The sequence below is a fragment of the Acinonyx jubatus genome, chromosome A2, assembly GCF_027475565.1.
Source record: "Acinonyx jubatus isolate Ajub_Pintada_27869175 chromosome A2, VMU_Ajub_asm_v1.0, whole genome shotgun sequence".
Classification (NCBI taxonomy): domain Eukaryota; kingdom Metazoa; phylum Chordata; class Mammalia; order Carnivora; family Felidae; genus Acinonyx; species Acinonyx jubatus.
The window spans coordinates 124,115,151-124,136,808 of NC_069383.1; the positions used below are offsets into that span (position 1 = coordinate 124,115,151).

The 21,658-nt window shown below is 37.9% G+C and overlaps 1 protein-coding gene across 21 annotated transcripts in view; it reads right to left on the bottom strand.

The window, feature by feature from the left end:
- Window positions 1-21,658, bottom strand: part of CHL1 (cell adhesion molecule L1 like) — a 200,822-nt gene that overhangs the window by 143,275 nt on the left and 35,889 nt on the right. For 19 of the 21 annotated variants that reach the window (XM_027042498.2, XM_027042499.2, XM_015066054.3 and 16 more), the window contains one exon: window positions 8,025-8,104. The exons of the other annotated variants lie outside the window; for them this stretch is intronic. The gene's annotated coding sequence lies outside the window, so the exon portion shown is untranslated. The remainder of the gene's footprint in view (window positions 1-8,024; window positions 8,105-21,658) is intronic. 21 annotated transcript variants of the gene reach the window in all.

Sequence of the window (21,658 nt, forward strand, 5' to 3'; positions counted from 1 at the left end):
AAATAAACATGAAAGCATTTAGACTTTCTATCATGCAAAACATGGCAGTGAGGTTTTTAAAATATCAAATAGAAAAAATATGTGTCTGTAATCTTTCTTATATTTGTGGCACTATAAAAAAGAGTAAATGTCTAGCAAACCACAATCAAAAGTAAATTTTGTAAAGTTGCAACAAAACTTAAGTGAAGCATAAAGCAGATGCCCCAACCAAACAAAATATTTACACATTTGAATAATTAACAAAGTATAAAAGAAATCACTTTCCCTTTTCTAGATTTAGAAATGTTATAAAATTATATTTTGACCAAAATAATCTTAAAAGTATTCCTATGTATTTAATAAAAAAAAAAAGAAAGGAAGAAAATATTTTCTAGTGGTCTTCTAGGTGTGGTGGCTGAAAACTTTGGCTTGAAGCCTCATTTTTTATCATTTGATTTTACAGTCCTTGGATTTCAATTTCCAACTCAGCTTGATATTTTTAGTTGGAAAACTAAATTCATTTTAAATAGGACTGTAAAAATGTGACAATTACAAAGGGAATGATTTGAGAAACCAGCCATAATGGGAAATTAAATGTCCCACCGAAACACTTTAAAGGCCTTTTAGCAGAAGAAACGTGCGCTATAACGTTTAATCTAAGATAACAGAAACTTCTAAAATGTGTATTACAGAAATGTAAGTAAAGTTGCTAAAAGGTAGAATTGTGTTTCTCTTCAAAATCTACTTTCCCTAACCAGCCAGGGTATAGGCTTCCCATAACTGGACTGAAATTTCCAGCTTTAGATTAGTATGGGAAATCATTGGTAGTTAGACCAGGAAGCAATCTTGAAACCATTTAATCTAACACCCCCCATTTAATGGAAGTGTGAAGTTAAAACTCAAAGTAACGAAATGATATCCCTAAAATCATAGTGCAAATCTGGGCTAATCCCTGGGTAAGGATGTTAATGATGATGGTGATGAGGGTTGATGATAATAGTGGTAATGATGGTGATGATGATGATGATGGTGATGGTAGCTAACATTTATTAAAATAATTTTGAGATAAGGATTACGATCAGCAGCTGAGGTTCAGAGAGGTTGACTAATTTGTCCAAAATACTCAACTGAGAAGTTTCCAAATAAGGCCTGGAGCTCAGATTCTTTTGGCATTAAAATCCATTCTTTTCAGCAGTAACATTTAAGCACTGCTCTCGACCCTGTCGCTGGACTGATTCGCCACCACCACTGCCCTCCCCCACCCTAACATAAGTGAAAGCCTGTTAATAAACTTCTCTAATGAAATGGATCCTCCTTACTTTCCGTCTTGTCCAGTTTACTTCCCATCTATGATCAGGTACCAATTCTTTCAGAGAAGCCTTCTCTGATCATAGATCAAATCTACCTTTGACTCTCCTTTCTAGCATTTATCAGAGCAGCAATTTTACATGTGTTTGCATGATAATGGGATTAACATGTGTCCACCCAAATGAACTGTAAGCGTCATGAGGGTAAAACTGTGTTTTACTTTGCTGCTGTATCCTCAGCTCAGTGGCTCTCAACAGTTAAACAAAAGTAATTGTTGGGGTGCCTGGGGGGCTCAGTCAGGTGAGCTTCCGACTTGGGCTCAGGTCATGATCTCCTGGTTTGTAAATTTGAGCTCCACATCTGGCTCTCTACTGTCAGCACAGAGCCCACTTTGGATCCTCTGTTCCCTTCTCTCTCTCTCTCTCTCTGTCTCTCTCTCTCTGCCCCTCCCTGGTTCTCTCCCTTTCTCAAATGAATAACTTAAAAAAAAGTAATCATTGAATGAATGAATGTTTAATTCCTATAAATGCATGAAGCATCCTATATTAGACAACTGGGAAGTCATTTTTTAAATTAACTTATTTATTCTTGACAGAGAGAGAGAGAGAGGGGGGGGGGGGAGGGGCAGAGAGAGAGAGGAAGAGATACAGTCCCAAGCTGCCTCTGCACTCTTCATCATGAAGCCTGATGCAAGGCTCCACACACGGAGTTCCATCTCACCAACTGTGAGATCACAGCCTGAGCTGAAACCAAGACTTGGACGTTTAGCTGACTGAGCCACCCACACACCCCGACAACTGGGAAATTACTGATAAGATTTATTTCACTTTCACTGGCAGTTTACAGATGGCACAAGTTTATAATGGTACAAAATACCACAAAGTACAGATCACAAGAGAATAAAATGTATAGGGATATTGTACACAGTTAAGGAACTAGTTACACTCACAATATGTACTGAGACATCAAAAATCATGGAAGAATCCATTAACTGCTTTAAGAGATGTTAACAACTCGCATGTTAACATGGACTAAAGTCTGTGACCCAAATTAAATTCAACAGACAATAGTTTCTAAAATATAAAATTATTTACCTGCTGTTTGCAGTTGTGAAGAGAATGTTAATACAGACACGAAAGGGCTACAAAAAAAAAAAAAAAAACTACAGCGAAAAAGTACTGCCTGGTGTCATTTTGCAGGTAAGTTATTTTAGCCAACAGTGCCATCCACTCACCACTTCAAAAGTAGAACATAAATATACTATTGAAAAAAACAACCCCGCAAGAGTCATTTTCATTTTTCAAATCATGCAAGCTATACTCAAGAAAGGGAGATTATTTTGCATAGTAGGCTTTGATGTATTTCTTCATTTCCTTTCCTTCTCTTGCTTTCTCTTGCTTTTTTGCAGAGTGTTGTGGTATATGTAAAGGCACTGATATCTGATCTTTGTGCATGAGGCTTCCTTCCACTGTAAGATCATTTGACAGACTAAATTAGCCTTTGATCAGAGGCTTTGATTTACTTCTTAATTCCCTTCTTCATCACTAGTCTCTGAAATGTGTCTGCCCCTCTGCCCTCCCCAGTTCAGTTGGTGATGGCAGTGATGTATTTCATTGGTTTGTTTCTTCTCTGGGGCCTCAAATATTTGCAAACGTGTGCAGTTCAATAAAAAATCCTCTTTAGGGGAGATGCCTACGATTTGTGTCAATGTTATAGAGGATATTTTTCCCCAACATGAATTGCCTTGGGGCAAAAACAGCATTTTGTGGAGAAAACACAATTTTCGCTCCTCAGCGGATTTCACTGTAGGTCATTTGTTTGGCTGTGCTACGTAATTTCATGGACATCTTATTTGTGCACTATGTCATGTTGCTACTTGAAAAATCCTTTCAAATAACAATGTAAGGTCCAAGGTGTCCATTTGTTAAAAAGATCACATAAGTTTTCTTGGGTTTCGGCGTCTCTTTGTCTTGAATATTTTAATGGTCATTTTACGTCAGCCTTCCCTCTGCAATGACATAGGAACTGTTTTCCTACTGACAAAGGACTCTGCCTTCTGAAATTGCCAAAATAGAAAAAATAAATTAAAGAAATTAGAAAATGGCTGTAAGACTGAACCCAACCCTATTAAAATCTTAAAAATCAACAGACTGGCAGTTACAACAAAAATCTGCAAAGCAATCACAGACCTGGGCTTAAAAATAGAATTTTTCACACAATGCTCATTCTACAATCATTTAAATGATTTTGAGATGCCATTTCCCTAGTGACTTAAAATCTCCCCATAGCACTTTAACAGCATATCAATATATCCTAGCTTCCCTTTGGAGCCCTCACTGAGTTTTCATGCCTTGGAGATCATATTTATTTGTGTACATGATTTGAGTGAAAACAAATCCAATAAGACTCCAGTTGAAACAAACGTATTTTTGGCACCTCAATACTGATATTATGTATGCAAATTGGAGGTGGTCCAAAGAACAGCCAAGAGAATGATGAAGGGAATGGAGTGCTTGGCTAAGAAAGAAATGCAAGGCTTCTGAGTGTCCCAGAGTGGGTAAACAACAATAAAGGAACATAACAGCCTATAAATATTTAAAAGGTGTAAACATCAAATATGGATAGGAATGATTAATTCTGGGACAAGGGCATGGAGGTAGTCTTGACGTGCTTATTACCTAGACAAGAAAGAGGATACTGTTCAGTACCATCACTCTGAAATATGAAACATTAATTATTCACACAAAATATTTAGCAGCCAATGGAATCTTACCACTTTTGATTATCTCATTTCAAAAGACGCTAAAAATTAAGTTATTCTCAAGAAGAGAATTTTTTCTGAGTAGGTTGATTTTACTTATCTTCCACTTAGGCTTTCTTGAGAGAAATTTCCATTTTGCAAGACACTCAACAATACCTCATGCTTTTACTTCCTAAAGGTCCTGAAATGAGTTAGCCATATACCGATGATAAAACCAGGTCTCAACCAGCTAACAAGGGATATCAGAGAGAGGAGAGTTTAGGGAACATTAAAATTCATCAGAAACCAAGTCTGAGACTAGAAACTCCTAAGAAGACTGCCTAGATTACAGAACCTAGAAAAGCAATCCTGGAATTTACCACAGAAGGTGTTCAGGTATCATTTCTCAAGATAACGTTTTCCTCCCTTCATTCTTCCTTTCTTTCTCTCTCTGTCTTTATAGAGCATTCGGTATGTTCTAGGTTCTATGCTCAGTATTAATAACATGAATATATATTTGAACAGCACATTGTCCTCAAAGATGTATTCATAAGACAAATGTGTGAACAATTAATTGCAGTTGAGTTGAGGGCACGTAAACACAGTTTGAACAAGACACAGGGAGGATCAGCCAAGTAACTTGCATTTGTGCAAGGTAATAGAGTTCTCCAGAGAGCCACAACCAACAGGATATACAGAAAGAAAGATATAAAGAGATTTGTTATAGGAGTTGGTTCGCATGATATTATGGAAGCTGAGAAATCTCATGATCTGCTGTCTACACACAGGAGAACGAGCAAAGCCAGCGGTGCAATTCAGTGTGATTCCAAAGGCCCAAGAACCAAGAGCCCTGATGACCACAGGCAGAAGATGGGGATTCCAGCTCAAACAGAGAACAAATTCACACTTGCTCTGCATTTTTGTTCTATTCATTCAATGGTCCTCAATGAATTGGATGATGCCCACTCAAACTGGTGAGGTAGATCTTCTTCAGTCAGTCTACCAATTCAAATGCTAATGTCTTCAGGAAACAGACTCACAGGCACACCCAGAAATCATGTTTAACTAGCTATCTGGGCATCCCATAGCCCCTGTCAGGTTCTGTCAGGACACAGAAAATGCACCATCACATGCAGTGTATACAGCACACTGCACTGAGATCATTTCTAAAAGGAAAGGTTGTTGTATCTTATTCTCTCCAGAATATAGGAGCCAAGCCCTGACATAACTAAACATAGGAGTGGTCTCTGCCAGTGGATCTGGAGGTCATTGGAAAATAATACCTTTATGAAAATGTCACAGGCCAGCAAGGGGAGGCAGCTAGAATCTTCTCTCACATAATAGCACTTTGCTAAGACCTAAATGAAAACAGTACTCTCTCTTACATCCTAGAATATGCAGCCTAGTCTTTGATAGAATAGAACCCACCCAGGCCCATAAATCAGTAGAAGGAAGAGAGCAAAGAGTGCGTAGAGATAAGCACCATCAACCAGCCTCAGCAGGTGACCCAAGGTGACACACCGTATTTAACAAAGCACATATTTTTTCGTGAACTTCTGCTACAAAAACATAGTCTCTGTCATTCAACTATTTAAGCCTTCTGTTAGGATATATGGATAATATCATCTTTTGATTAGTTATACATAGATAATGAGTGAAATGTATAAGTGAACGCATTAATCTGTTATGCCCATACTCAAATTCATAAAATTTCTAACACTTAAATTGTAGCTTGTGCTGTGAACAAAAGGTTAGATAAATTAGGGTATTAAAAAACAGCAAAATTAGTATTCACGTATTATAATCTAACCAGACTATTGGGGATTATTTCACTCCACTTTGTTTTTCAAGAGGCTCTTTTGGCTTTTGGGCAAGGGTGCTCCAAATGAAAAATTTTCAAAAGAAATTTAATGCTTAGGGGCACCTGGGTGGTGCAGTTAATTAAGCCTCCGGCTCATGATCTCACGGTTCATAAATTCAAGCTCTGGAACGGGCTCTCTGCTGTCAGCAAGGAGCCTGCTTTGGATCCTCTGTCTCCCTCTCTCTCTGCCCCTCCATTGCCTCCCCCCCCACCATTCTCTTTCTCTCCCTCAGAAATAAATAAACATTAAAATTTTAAAAAAAAAGAAATTTAACGCTTAAATGTGGAGGGGTGGGTGGAGGATGTCCAAGGACTTTAATTCCATAAACACTTCCTGGAAGATACATAGATGAATTTTTAAAGCACCACGATGTAAACTGATGGCAAGGGAACTGGTTTTGTAAAATTGAATAATTTGATCAGTCATCAAGAAAAACAAAAGAAAATGAACGTAACTTAAAAGAAATAAAGGGAAGAGTGCAAAGCTAGGAGGGAAGAGTTGTTTTGCAGGTTGCCATCCATTTTCACCATGTCAAAAGACACAGTTGTTAACACATCATCATGAGACCACTACAATTAAGGTTTCTCACAGTAGTGTGATAACAACTTTTTCCAACTGTAATACCTTGGACATTGTATTTCATCCTTTAATTTCAGAAAAGATTTACCAAAGTTTCTTATAAACTAGAAATTCACTTAGGATGAGACCATACAGTGTTTTGACACAATAAGTGTACCTTATTGCTAACCATCATCAAAGGATTTGACTAATTAGACTTCAGGAAGAGTTTTCTCTAAGAATATGAGTGTATATAGCAAATGCTTTTTAATCTTGTAGGAGGCCTGGAGATTATATGGAACTAGAAACTCTATGCAGTGTAACCCTCTTGGATTAAGCTCCAAAGGAAGGATCTAAACATAGTGGAGGAACAGAACCACTCAAGTGAATGAGACAAAGAGGCCAAATTTATTCAAAGAACACACACACACACACACACACGCACACATACCCGCACATGCACACATGCACATGCACACACACACATGCACACACACGCAATTCCCTCCTAGACTTATTCTTGGAGTAGTCCCTTATTCATTTAGAAAGCCTCTCCTGGTTACCAAGCAGTAAGTATGTTAACAATGACTCAAAGTCACGGTGTTTCATCTGTTACCACACGGTCTTCATTATTTTACAGTTACTAAGATCCCAGTTTACAACCAGCATATAGAAAGACCGCATGCCCCAGATAATGTCTTAATCCTTCAGGAGCACATATTACATTGATAATGAAATGTGCTCTTGAGAAAGTAAGAATAATATTATTCTTTCATTTGTATCATCATGGGAAAAAAATACCATTTTTTTCCCTTAAATCACTTTGTCTTTAAAAACTCATAATGATAGTAATTGTTGACATTTACTGAACAGTATTATGGGCTAACCACAGAGCTAATAAGTGTTATCAAAATAATCTAATTTAACCTGTACCTACAGGCAATCACAGCTATTACTCAAATTCTACGAATCAGGAATTAGAGGTTTAAAAGAGGTAACTAACTTTCCCATAACCACATCGTTGTGTGCCTGGCCCTTGAAAGGGGATTTTTCTCACTCTTCCAAACTTTTTGAAATTAACTACAATTCGGTCTGGTACTGCACAAAGAATGTGAAAAAACTCCAAAGGAGGATTCAGGTCAGATTTCACATTGATCCAAATCCAAGGGACAGTTACTGAAGCTGAAAGCCCTCCAGACCATGAAGGGGTAAGCTCTGTTTGACTGACAAAAATACAGGTTTTCTCACTAAAACTTCAAGCCCCTTAAACAGCTGATCTTCTCAGATCCCAAAGGTGCAATTCATTTTCTATAAAAAGATGACGTTTAGGTAAATACCAGGATGCAACTTTCAAATATGCCAAGAGGTCAGCTAAGGGAAAAATAACTTTTAGTTAAGGGCTTCGCCCTTTCAAAAATAAGCCAGCATTTTAATAAAATTTAAAACAACCACCACCACCACCCTCATAGGTACCATACCTGGTCCATGTCCTCCGGCTATACTCTTCTACTATGCATTGCATTAATTAAATGCACTCAAAAATGCATAAAGCAACTAATTAAGTAAAATATTCTTACCAGTAAGCTCAGTTCCCCTTAGTTCCACTACAATATGTCTGCAGTATTAAGACAGGGTCATTGTTTGCAGTTTACGGCACCTAGAGATAGATTTGAAAGTTATAATTATGGAGATCATTTTCAGCTAAAAATCATTTACATTTATGTTTACCTTTTCCCTGTTACAAAATACTGGTTTAATTTTTCTTTCTCTCCACCCCTCAGAAAAATTCCCAAATGCCTAAACAATAACAATGCTCTGTTGCTATAAAAAGACATCTTGCAGATTCCTGTCTATGAATAAATGAAGCAGAGAGGGCAGACACACAGAAAACAGTCACGTAATTACACTTCTCATTGAAAAAATTATTGACATGTCTTCTCTCACAAATTCAAGTATTTTGCAACAGACCACAATTTTTAGGAATTTCTACCTGGCAGTCCTCCATGAACTGTTTTTCACAATAGCCCCTTGTTTTTGTCTGAGGCTGTGACCAGTATGTCAACATAAAACAGTAGAGACTAAAGTGAGGAGAGCTCTCTGAGGAAACGCTCTCCAGGATTGGAACTCTATGAATTACACAGTTAACATAAGCTTTTAATTCAAGAGACCAGCTTTCACCCAGGTGTGATAACTTCAAGGCTCCCATCTTTTTAAAAATCAACGTAAATAAAAAAAAGTATTTCAACCAATATACACAATCACTTCACTGTTAATTGCTGGATGATTTGACAATTGGTCCCCAATCCCTAAAAGATTGCTGATAAGCCTTTTTATCATGTCCCATGAGTACACCTTGAAAAGCCAAGATTTTCTGTTGAGCATAAGGACAGTCAAAAAAGTCAAAGAACTGGTTTTGCATGCCAGTTGTCAGAGCTTAATGAGCATCATTCAGAAGAGCTAAATTCCATGTAGTAATTCTAACTCATTCTGATAGAAATTACTAAAGATAGTTCTAAAACTACAGTATTTTGGGTCCTAGGAAAAAGAAGAATGGTTAAAATATCTAAGCAATTCACTTGCTTTCTTTGCATTATTTGACAGTATCTTTGGCCTTCTTCCAAAAGCTGTTGCCAAAAAGTTATAAACAGATTGCAAAGCCTCTACAGAGAACTTCACACCAATACAATGAAAAACAACTTCCACCCTGGCAAGTGTAAAAATAGTCCCTACTGCTGTCCAATTGACCAAGTGACACACTGCACAGACTGTGCCCTGTATACTCTTGTTTAGTGACCTCATTTCGATCCCTTTAGGCCTACTCCTGGCACCATTATTATCTGCATTATTATAACACACAGAATTGTTTATGGAAAACTAACAGCGCATAAACAACATTTAATATGGCTCCTAACCAGTGGGTCCTTGGTATGTAACGTTAGAGTATTACTGTGTTTACTAAGTTCTACCAGGCTACTGGAAGTTTGACCTAAGTAGAGGAGCAGAGGGAGCCATCCTCATTTTCCTGTGTCCAGAATCTTCTATGCGTCACGACAGTCATTCAATAGGGAAAAGAAGAAATGAAATGTTTGCACACATTGATACCAAATGGGATCTGCTGATTGTCTTGCCCCACTTACTGAGGCTGAACTTAAATGATGGGACATAGGATGTCCTCTATATTTATCCCAGTGATAAAAAAAAAAAATCACAAATTGGGTATATTCTACGGCCAGAGAGCTGTAGTTCCAATATTACGTCTCTCTGAGACATCACTCCAAAACCCATCCATATCACACAGGTACTATAGGTGGCTCTTCCCAATGGCTCTTACCTTCTTAACACTGTCAGTGACACCCATGACAACAGGGATCAGTGCCTGCACTGAATTATCCACACTCTCGCTTAGTATTTTCAAGACTATTGTTAGGCATTAGGCTGTAGCTACTGATCAAACTTATTTGTATGCTCACAGCGACAGCACATGCCTGCTGAGCTCTCATCTGCTTCGTTCAACTCTGCTTGAGAAAGCATTCCCATTAATCATGGATATAAGTTCTCTGCAAGTAATCCAGTCAACGTGTGTGTGTGTGTGTGTGTGTGTGTGTGTGTGTGCGTGCGGCATTGGTGTATATAAGGAATTATCTCTTATTATTAGGTCTCCTTTCATTATTTCATATTGTAGTATAAGAGCTCTAAAATAGGGTACACAGACAATCCTTTAGAATGCAACAATTATATATATACACACACACACACACACACACACACACACACACATATATACATATATAACATAAATAAAAATACATATTATATAACATATATTTGAAATAAAAATACATATTAAAACATTTATGTTGATTTACAATATCTATATATACATACATAAGTATACATGTTATTTTAAATTCATCTTATTTCTTGTTTTTTATTGTTTATTTATTTATTTAGAGAAAAAGAGACAGAGAGTGTGTGGACAGGGGTCAGGCAGAGAGAGAGAGAGAGAATCCCAAGGAGGCTCTGCACTAACAGTGGGGCACAGACCATGAGATCTGAGCCAAAATTGAGAGTCAGATGTTTAACACACTGAGCAACCCAGGTGCCCCTATCTCATTCTTTTTAATTCCTGTTTTCTTAGAGTAACATTTGGCACACTATGTATCTGTATAATTGGGATATACATATATTGGAGGTAGAGGCTCAAACATTTTTAAGGATAAGGGTATACACACAGACACAACAATACAACAGTCTAAGAAAGTGTCTTTCTCATTCTACTTTGATCATATTTACAAGATGTATTATCCTTTGACTTTATTTAACCTACAAGCCTTTACCCTTCCTTCCACCATCATTGATACAGATACCAATATCTTATTTTTTTTATTCTTAGAGGATAGTTGTTTGTTTCTTTTTCCAATGTCCCTACGCTTCCTCTACTTAAGATATTTGAATAAATATACCTACCAAATGCAAAGGGAGGATTGATAGAAATAGTGACAGAAAAATCTAAAGAATTTTGAAGTATATTAAAACAAAATGGGCCTTTGACCCTTATGTTTCCTTTTTACTGGGGGAAGAAAGAAGCATGAATGAAAAAAAACATATGTAGTTTAGGTACATCAAATGAAACTGTACTCACGTGAGGAAACAAAACACAGAAAGGGAGAGAAAGCACCCTAGAGGAGAAACAGAACTTGCTCAAAAGCAAGAGGCGTTAAGGCTGGATGAGGCTGGTCCACTCAGTGAAAAGGATACTTATGGCAGCAGCTGTGAATCAGGTAAACTTGGGTCCACAGGCCTTCCTAATATGAACATCTTGCTGCTCTGACGTTATTTAGTATTAGAAAATAGTACTTTTCATACAACGTGGCCCCTAAAAACCAACCAATAACTTCATCAGGTGCTCAGCAAAAGAAATGGCGATCTCTTCCAGTCGTGGAGTAAAAGTTGGCTGCAGAAGAATTACTCACAGATGATAGGTCACTTTTCTACACGGCACCTTCCTAGCATTAAAAAAAAATTCTTTTTGGAGCGCCTGGGTGGCTCAGTTGGTTAAGTGTCCAACTTTGCCTCAGGTCATGACCTTATGGTTTCTGAGTTTGAGCCCCGTGTCAGGCTCTGGGCTGAGAGCTCAGAGCCTGGAGCCTCCTTCGGATTCCATGTCTCCCTCTCCCTCTGCCCCTCCCCCACTCATGCTGTCTCTCTCTCTCATAAATAAATAAACTTAAAAACAATTACTTTAGAAGGGTGCCTGGGTGGCTCAGTCAGTTGAACATCTGACTCTTGATTTAGGCTCAGGTCATGATCTCACTGTTCTTGACTTCGAGCCCCAAGTCTGGCTCTGTACTGACAATGTGGAGCCTGCTTGGGATTCTCTTTCTCTCCCTCTCTCTCTGCCTCTCCCAAGTTCTTTCTCTCTCTCAAAATAAATAAATAAGATTAAAAGGAGCTTGAGCAGGGGAGAAGGGGAGAAGGAGAAAGAGAGAATCTTAAGTGTGGAGATCGACATGGGTTCGATCCTAGTGGGATCATGACCTGAGCCAAAATCAAGAGTCAGATGCTCAACCGACTGAGCCACCCAGGCTCCCCAGCCTCCTAGCGTATGTTTAAGGTGAATTCTCTTTACTCATTGAATTTATAACACATCATATGTAAACTGCAAATGCATTGTAGATAAAATTAACTCAAGGCCAAATGGCTACTCCTGCTAGGTTTCACTCTGTATTTAACACAATGAATCTTGAGTTCAATAAGGGCACATTTTGACTGTTACTGTAATTCTAGTGTCACTGCCTGGCACCATAACGAAGGTTAATAAATACATTTTGGATGGATTAATGAACGAATGTATGAAAGCTACATGTATAAGAAGTAGTAGTACTTCACAGTTACTCAAATTGACAGTCACAGGGGTGAATGTCACACACCATTAGAGGAAGTGGCCCCATCCTACTGCCACTGTGCCTATCAAAAGGGACACTGTCACACGGAGGAAAAAGAGACAGAGAAGCTGAAAATAAAGTGAGTGTGTACTTATTCACTGTGTGACCTTAGGCTAATGACATAACCTTTTGGAACACCAACGGTCTCATAGGCAATAGGGATAATGGTATCTTTCTTGCAGGATAGGTGTGAGGGTAAGGACTGATGTGTATAAACTGCTTAGCTCAGGGCTGGGACCTACAAGGTATCCAGTAACCGGAGGGGCAGCACAGAAGCCCATAACCACCCACAGGCAGTCAATGAGGCCAGGAGGAGCACGTGATCACAGAGACACCCTTCAAACTCAGCCAACATGAGAAAATCACGTTCCCCCAAATGGTGACACAGGAACGTTGACAACTGCTATAGAAGCTGCAAGTGTGAGCAGTTACAGGTCCTACTCTCACAAGACAGAGAAGAATTTCTCTAATAACGTTTTTTGCAAGCTTGTGAGCTCCTGAAGGCCAGAAAAACAACAAGAACAACAACTCTTTTTCCTCCCTGGTACCCAAGCACAGTGGCTGTCAAATTGTCAAATACTGGTTGCTTAATAAATGTACAATGAATGAAAATGCCTATTCTATATATTTGTGGGGGGGGGGGTGTGGGCAGTATATAGATGTATTTGGAATCAAGAGTGACTATTTTTTCATTTTTTCTTTCTTTTAAGTACCTAATCTCAATTAATCTTCAAACACTGGGGTTTTTTACTGAGTTAAAAAGTAGACTGAGAGCACATCAGCTTTCTGTCAATATTTGGGTCAATATTCTTAAAAAGTTGGGATTGAAAACACCTTCCTTTCTGTCATCAACCAGCATCTGCCTGACAGAAATGAGTTCTTGATTCAAATCAGTAAAGTCCATGTGCTCAAAATGTGCACCAAGATGCTCAATTTAATTTTTTAGAATGAATATAGTATCTTTTAAAAAGAAAATGATATATGATGCACCTAATATTCCCTGGAAAATAAGCTGGTAGTATAGTAAAAATGAGCACACAACAGAAATTCTTCAATATGCTTAACATAAAGTGATGTACAATAAAATAGGAATCAGGAAAGCTATGATCAACAGCAAAATTTGTTTTTGGATATTATTTATAAGCAAAACTTGACACAAGCAGTATGAAAATGTTGAATTTGCTCCTATCAATACCTCTGAATGAACACTCTGAAAGAAACTAGTCTCTATTTCAGATTACTAGTTTCAGCATGTGTTGACTCAAAAACAATTACTGACCCCCTAAGAAGGGTCATATGTGATTTTCTTCTAATGTTAATTGAAGACATACTTTGTGCTGCATGGTGTGCTAAGCAATTTATCTGTTACCCACAAGTGACCTCTAAGTTAGGTACTACCGACGCTAATTTTATAGAAGATGCAATGAACTTAAATAGATTGGAGATCACAAGATCTCATTCTGTGCAAGATCACAATGAGAATGAGTGGCACAGCCATGATGTGAACATGTCGATGTAACTCGGAGCCCATGTCTTTATCTACTCTAGCCAGACTTCCTTATTGCATCATTCGTGTAATGTACCTTGAGTTTGAGAAAAGGACTACATAGGAATTACTTCTCTATTTACTTTTTTTTTAAGTTTATTTCTTTATTTTGAGAGAGAGAGAGAGAGAGAGAGAGAGAGAGGCAGAGTGAGAGTGAGAGTGAGAGGGGGAGAGAGAGAGAGAGAGAGAGAGAGAGAGAGAGAGAGAGACAGAATCCCAAGCAGGCTCCACACTGTCAGCACAAAGCCCAATGCAAGGCTTGAACTCACAAACCATGATCATCACCGGAGCAAAAGTCACTGAGCCACCCAAGCACCCCTGTCTCCTACTATTTTAAAGACATATATCCAAATGTGTTAAGGAGCATCATGTAGAGAAATTAGCAAAGGATATTCCAGGGTAAGTCAGAAGACCCAGTGAATTTTATTACTAGCTCTATCACTAACACTGCTTTTTAATGGTTCAGAAACACTGCTTTCTTAACCAGTTTAGGTCTCGGTATCCTTACTTACAACATGAGAATGCTAACAATTTTTTTACAGTTTCTTTTGGCCTTCAAAGTTTATGATTACTGGGGCACCTGGGTGGCTCAGTTGGTTAAGCGTCTGACTTCGGTTTAAGTCATGATCTCGTGGTTGTTGAGTTTTAGCCCCACATCAGGCTTTCTGCTGTAGGCATGGAGCCCACTTTAGATCCTCTGTCTCCCTTTCTCTCTCTCTCTGCCTCTCCCCTGTCGGTGTTCTGTGTCTTTCTGTTTCTCTCAAAAATAAACAAACATTTTAAAAAAGTCTATGATTACAGGAAAAATTAGTCTCATAATGAAGCTGAAAGAAAGGGAAGGGCAACTAAAAAAATATTCAAGAGGCTGGAGTCATGAACTCTAATACAAGGGAAGATTAAATGATTAGAAATCTTTAATGTTGAAAGATGAATATACAGGACAGACCAAAATGAATAAGAATCTTGAAGGATACAGGAGAAGTGAATATAATTATATGTTCTATAATCTTGGACTGCTGAATCTTGAAAGAGGAGAGATCCCTCGGAAATAAATTGAGAACAAATCATATATGATAGAACTTTCTTACTACGATAGGTTATAAATGTTAAAGAAATATCTAGCTTCCAGAAAGTTGATACCTATTTTTTGGCAAGTGTACTCATAGTTTAACAAAAAGTAGGGTTTATACCCTACTTTCAGAGTATTTGCAACTACCATTTGAGAACATTGTGAAGAACAAATACACCTCTCAAGAATCTTTCCCTTCTCAGGGCACCTGGGTGGCTCAGGCAGTTAAGGGTCCAACTTCGGCTCAGGTCATGGTCTCACTGTCTGTGAGTTCAAGCCCTGCGCCAGGCTCTGGACTGACAGCTTGGAGTCTGGAGCCTATTTCAGATTCTGTGTCTCCCTCTCTCTGCCCCTCCCCAACTCATGCTCTCTGTCTCTCTCTCCTCTGTCTCTCTCTTCCTCCGACAAAAATAAATAAACATTAAAAAACATTTTTAAAAAAGCAAGAATTTTTCCTTCTTTATGGATGGCTGACCCTAAAGGACCTGGATCTGACCAATGGTATCAATTACACTCAGGAACTCAGGAGTTTTGAGCCTATCCCAGAACGTAGCACAGAGCAGGTGATCAATAAATATCTGCATGAATGAATGAGCTCTGCTACTTCCTAGCTTTATCACCTGGGGAAAATTATCAACTCATTTTTTTGCAATCAAATGTGGACATGATTTACTCCAATGCTATTTGAGAGGTGACAATTGTCGTTGTAGCAGAATAGGCTCAGGGTGATAGAGAAGGACCTGAGGGACATGTATAGGGCACTGGCCCCACATGGCACCATCTGGGGTCTTCGAACCATGAATACTGAGGGAGCAGAACAACACTGGAGGCCAAGTTTCAACCACATTACCTGGTCAAATCACAAAGTGTGGACTAGAACCCTGTAACACAAAGGGGGAAGCTCTTGTTTTCCAAATCATACAACTTAAAAGTCCCACCTGCCAGAGGCCAGAGGCCCTCTTACGGACCTGCTCATCCCGTTTGTCACCTTGGTGTCTGATGGGCAGGGGCATTCTTTGTTTTCTTAATTCTGTTGAGAGTAGTATTAGTATCAAATGAAATCATGTTTGAAATGGTTTTGAAAGTAATCAGCAAAATGCCAAAGCTTTATGTTAAGAATAAACTGAATAGATAATCTTTTAGATCTCAATGAGCATCTAGCTCTGATTTTATATTACTTTCCAATGCAATTGTAGATTGTCTCCCCAGGAAGTACAAAGGTCCATAACAAATCTGCAATTCTGAACACAATCAACTGAGGAGTATTCTGCTTTTGTGTACGATCCAAAATGTATATGATGATAATCTCAGATACCAGAAAAGCAAAGGTCCTCTGACTAAATCCTGATCAAATCAGTTGGCTGTGGACAAGTTAATACCAAGGTCTGGCTCATTCAGTAATGACAATAGGATACATTTACATGGGGTTTGCTGTATGCCAGGCACTCTTCTGTTTTATGCTGTTTTTTAATGTTTGTTTATTTTTGAGAGACAGAGTATGAGCAGGGGAGGGGAAGAGAGATAGGGAGACACAGAATCCGAAGCAGGCTACAGGCTCCAAGCTGTCAACACAGAGCCTGAGGGGGGGGTCGAACCCAGGAACCATGAGATCATGACCTGAGGCGAAGTCAAATGCTTAACCGACTGAAACACCCAGGTGCCCCTTTTATGAATTCAATTTATCCTTACAACTCTATGAGGTAGACAAAAACGTTCTGTCTTTAAGTTCCTCATTTTAAAGGTAGAACAACTGAAGCACAAAGAAGTTACATATTGTCTAGGATTGCAAAACCATTTCCCCAGGATACAGCTTTTTAATTGTGATAGTCTTAAATACTGCCAAAGGCATTGTAATAGCATCAGAACACTTTTAAACCGGACTCTTGCTCTTTAGGCTGCAAGCGTAGTCAGACATGTATTTTCAATCATGATTAAAGAATGGAATTCTAAGTCATTAAAAGTCAAACTGAAGTACATATATCTTGCAGGCACATTTAGGTATGAAAACCAGGTAATATAGCTAATACTTTCTTTTTAATTTTTTTATGTTTATTCATTTTTGAAAGACAGAGAGACAGAGCACAAGGAGGGGGAGGGCGGAGGGAGAGGGGGGCACAGAATCCGAAGCAGGCTCCAGGCTCTGAGCTGTCAGCAGACAGCCCAACGCGGGCCTTGAACTCACTAACTGCGAGATCATGACCTGAGCTGAAGTCGGACACTCAATCGACTAAGCCACTCAGGAGCCCAGTAATACTGGTAATACTTTCTATCTGAAAGCATGTACAAGGTCATCTTTATTCATTCATTCAAGTATTTATGACTTGACTATTCTGCATCCGGCACGATGGTCAAGGCACGCCCATGAATGGAGAGCCCTATGTCCTAGAAACAGGAATTGTCTAAACAAATCCAATCCCAGGATATTATTCCCAATTTCCTGCTTGAGCCACTCCACCTGCTGCTTTAGTCAGAGTATTTGCTCAAACAGCTTTCAAGCCCTGAGCAGTCTCTACAGTTCTTGCACCACTGGCTTATGAGCCTCAGAATCTCTGCTTCCCCCTCATCTTCCCCAAAGCATGCCTAGGGCTACACTCAGTAACTCTCCCACAGAACAAGACTAAGTTTCAGTCCTCTGTCCACCTTCCCAGTATTTTTCAGTACTGTCTGTATTTTAGTCTTGATAGCTACTTACGATCGCACACCACAGTGAACCCTAGGAGACAAATAATTTACAAGTGGTTTTAGTATTCCACCAATGAGAAACTCATTTTTTACTTATGAATTCATGTTAGAAAGACTTTGAAGGAGATGGCAATTGGTTAAGATGGATAACTGTGTGGGTTAGGGTTTCTTTTTTTTTTTTTTTTTTTTTTGATTTATCATAAGAGTAATAAATGTCTACTGTAGAGATCTGGTAAAATATAAATAGCTATGTATACACACACATACACACCTATGCATATATTTATAAAAAATAAATATATATTTATTACATATATGCATATATATTTAATAAAACAAAAATCATCTGTCAAAGTTAAAAATTACTAAGTGCATTTCCTCCCCCAGTTAATATATCAATATTCAACTAGTGCTATAACTACACATATACACACATGTATGGATATATATACAAATACGTAAAAATCATATACTGCATATCTGTACAAAACGTTATAAATGTTTTACCTTACTGAATGATCTAACATACCATTTTATGTTATTCTGTTTAAACCAGTCTTCACACAAATAGAAAACCTGCTTGAGTTTAAACATATTGAGATATGTTCAAACGTTAATGTAAAATCATATTTAGTCAGTGTAACTTATAAAATTAAATTTTGGTAACAACCTAAATGCTCAGTAGTAGAGAAATAATTAAGTTCCTAGAATATGACTATGTATTAGACAATTTTGTAGGTTGAAAAATTGTGTTTTCAAAGAATACTGAATGCTGAACTTTCATATAATATTAGATGAAATAAAAGACCACAAAATTTTATATGGAGTACGAGCTCAATTTTGCCAACAATAATCGTATATATCTACAGCTTTGTGGGAAACAACACTGGAATAAAGGGGCAAAGAGAGATTAAAGATGCTCTAATTTAATAGACACTTTTTAATGATCGTAAGTTACCTTTTGCATCAAAATAAACATGGTAAGAAATAAAACCCTTCCCCCCCCCCCCCCCCGCATAGTTATTTGGCAAGGTATGTAAATGGGCCAGTTTATGAAACTGAAAAGGAAGTAATGGCATTCTAATGCCAGAGGAGGCACTAGGGGAGAAGAGGAGAAGAAACCAAGAAGCGCAAGAAAGCAAGGCATTCTCAGGTTTAGAGGCGAAAGAGGAGGGCAGAGAATAGAAAAAATAGACATTAGGCTGAAAAACTGAACTGCAGGGACAGTGTGAACAGCTCTGAATGTCATGCTTAGATAATTAAACTTCATCTTAAAAGAGAAGAGCATTGTGGGATTTTAGTAGGAAATGACAAATTCGGATTTATGTATCAGGATGCTAACTCCAGTTTATATGTTGGTATTCTCAGATAAAGCCAAGGTTTCAAGGGTGCTGGAAGTCTTGATTCAATAGGAACTAAAGAGAATGGGGATAAAAGAAAAGCCTGAATTGATTCAGTCTAAGATAATGAGTTCAGCCCCTACCTTAGAGGAAAAATTTTAAGTGCTCCTTGGTTCCTTTCACAGAAGGTCCTTGAGTGGAGAAGGGAGCAAAATAGCTTAGAAAATTCCAGTCTAAGATGTAAAGTTAAATTATGGTAACACAAACACCAACTCTGGTACTCACTAGCTATACCCCTGAGTAGGTCACAACTACCATAAACTTCTGTATCATCCTTTTTTTTTTTTTTATAGGCAGAGAGAGTGCTCATCCCACAGAGAAGGGGCAGAGGGTGGGGGGAGGGGGAGAGAGAGAGAGAGAGAGAGCGAGCACATGCATCTTAAGCAGGCTCCATGCCCAGCGTGCTTAACCTACTGAGCCACTCAGGTGTGCCTACATCTTCCTTTCTTTAACTGGGGCTAACAAAATCTGCCTCACCACCCTCAGAGAGTGGCAGTAAGTGTTTGTAAATGGTAAACCACATAACAGAGATAATGTCAATGAAATCAGTATGTCAAAGCAGTATGTGCATTTCTATGTTAACTGAAGCGTTATTCATAATAACCAAGCTATGGAAACAACCTATGTGTCTGCCAATGGACAAATGGATAAAGAAACATTGATTACACACACACACACACACACACACACACACACACACACACAATGAAAAATAACTCAGCCATAAAAAAGAAGGAAGTCCTGCCATTTTCAACAACATGGATGAACTTGGAGGACATATCACTACTGAAATAAGTCAGACACTGGAGAACAAATACTATATATGATTTCATTTATCTGTGGACTCTATAAAAGTCAAACTTACAGAAGCAAAGAGTAGAGTGGTAGCTGCCAGGGACTTGGGTAGGGGTGCTGATAGGAAGATGCTGGTCAAAGGGTACAAATTTTCAGTTATAAGATGATTAAGTTCTGGGGAACTAATGTAGAGCAGGGTGATTACCTGGTTATTATCTGGTGATAACTGGGTTAATAACACTGTATTGCGCACTTGAAATTTTCTAAGAGAATAGATCCTAAGTATTCCCACCATACACACACACACACACACACACACACACACACGCACACACAAACCCCAAAGGTAACTACGTGAGGTGGTGGATGTGTTAATTAGCTTGATTGTGAAAATCATTTGGCAATGCATATGTATATAAAATCATGTTGCACACTTTAAATATATACAATTTTTATGTGTCAGTTATACCTCAAAAAGGTTGAAAAAAATAAAATGTTTCACTTAAAAATAGATAATGTCTAACATAATTATTTTATATACACTAACTTGCAAATGGAAAGTTTGTTGTGTAAAAAATACCTAAGTGCAAAACCTACCTTGTAAAACTGAAAATAAAGAGCTAATCAGCAGAGCATGAATAAATTACTCAATAATTTAAAAAAAATCTAAAACTGCAAAAAAGATATGTCAAAAGATGTCTAAAAATTGAGGCAGACTAGTTATTTATTGATAGACTCTAAATGTTAGTCATTGATAGACTCTAAATGTTAATTAGTTATTGATAGACTCTAAATGTTAATGTTAATAAGTTAAACATACTTATTTATTATAATAAAATAATTCCTATTAATTTTAACGCAGAAAAGATTGTGCAATTCAATGACAACTGTCATAATATCTTTATGTAGACCAAATCAAAATAACTAAGTATGAAGACTCCAGGAAACTGTGTGCAAGCAGAATGATATACAAACACAATGGTGTTACTCAAAAGACCGAATTAATAATTTGTAACAAGCTGCCGATATGTGGGTCGAGCCCACGATTCCCCTGTGCTTCCTCACAATGAGCTCAGTACATGGGAGATACCAAAGTACTCCCCAGTTAGAGAGATGAATATGTGAATTCTAAGCATAACTTTCTGGTCAACCAGTAGGGGTTGCCATGTCTTTCATTCCTGCCAAAAACTGATCAGCAAATCTACCAGAAATAGAAGGGTTATCCACAAATTTTAGACACGAAGAGCTGAATATCATTAGTGATGCTGTGAAAAATATTTATTTAAACAAAATTTGCATTGGGCTCAGGAGGTTGAAAGTACAGTTGAGGATAACACTGACACATTTATGGTGAGATACATTTGTGGTGATGGACAATAAGAAATAAAATCTAAAGATACACTGTCAGTTGAAAATGTCAATTAACATAATTTTTTTAGTTATTAAAAAACAACATGTAGAAAAATACTATATTTAATGCAGTCCTATTGCACAAAATTTCAAAGTTCACCTACAGGCTATGTCTGTTTCAGTTTTCCATAAGATTGTAATTGATCTGCAATTAGCTACGTATTTAAAACAAAAGAGGACTAGATGATGGTGGTGACGGTGGTGTGGTGGTGTGGAAAGAAATAAAGAAAAATCTGCCTTAATTATGGGAAATAATCATTTAAAAAATTAACAGTGGGAAAAGTTATGCAGATCGCCAATCTGCATTGATCTTCTCCCTCAGTAGAATTTGTTAGACAAAAACCCTTGGTAAATATAAACCAAT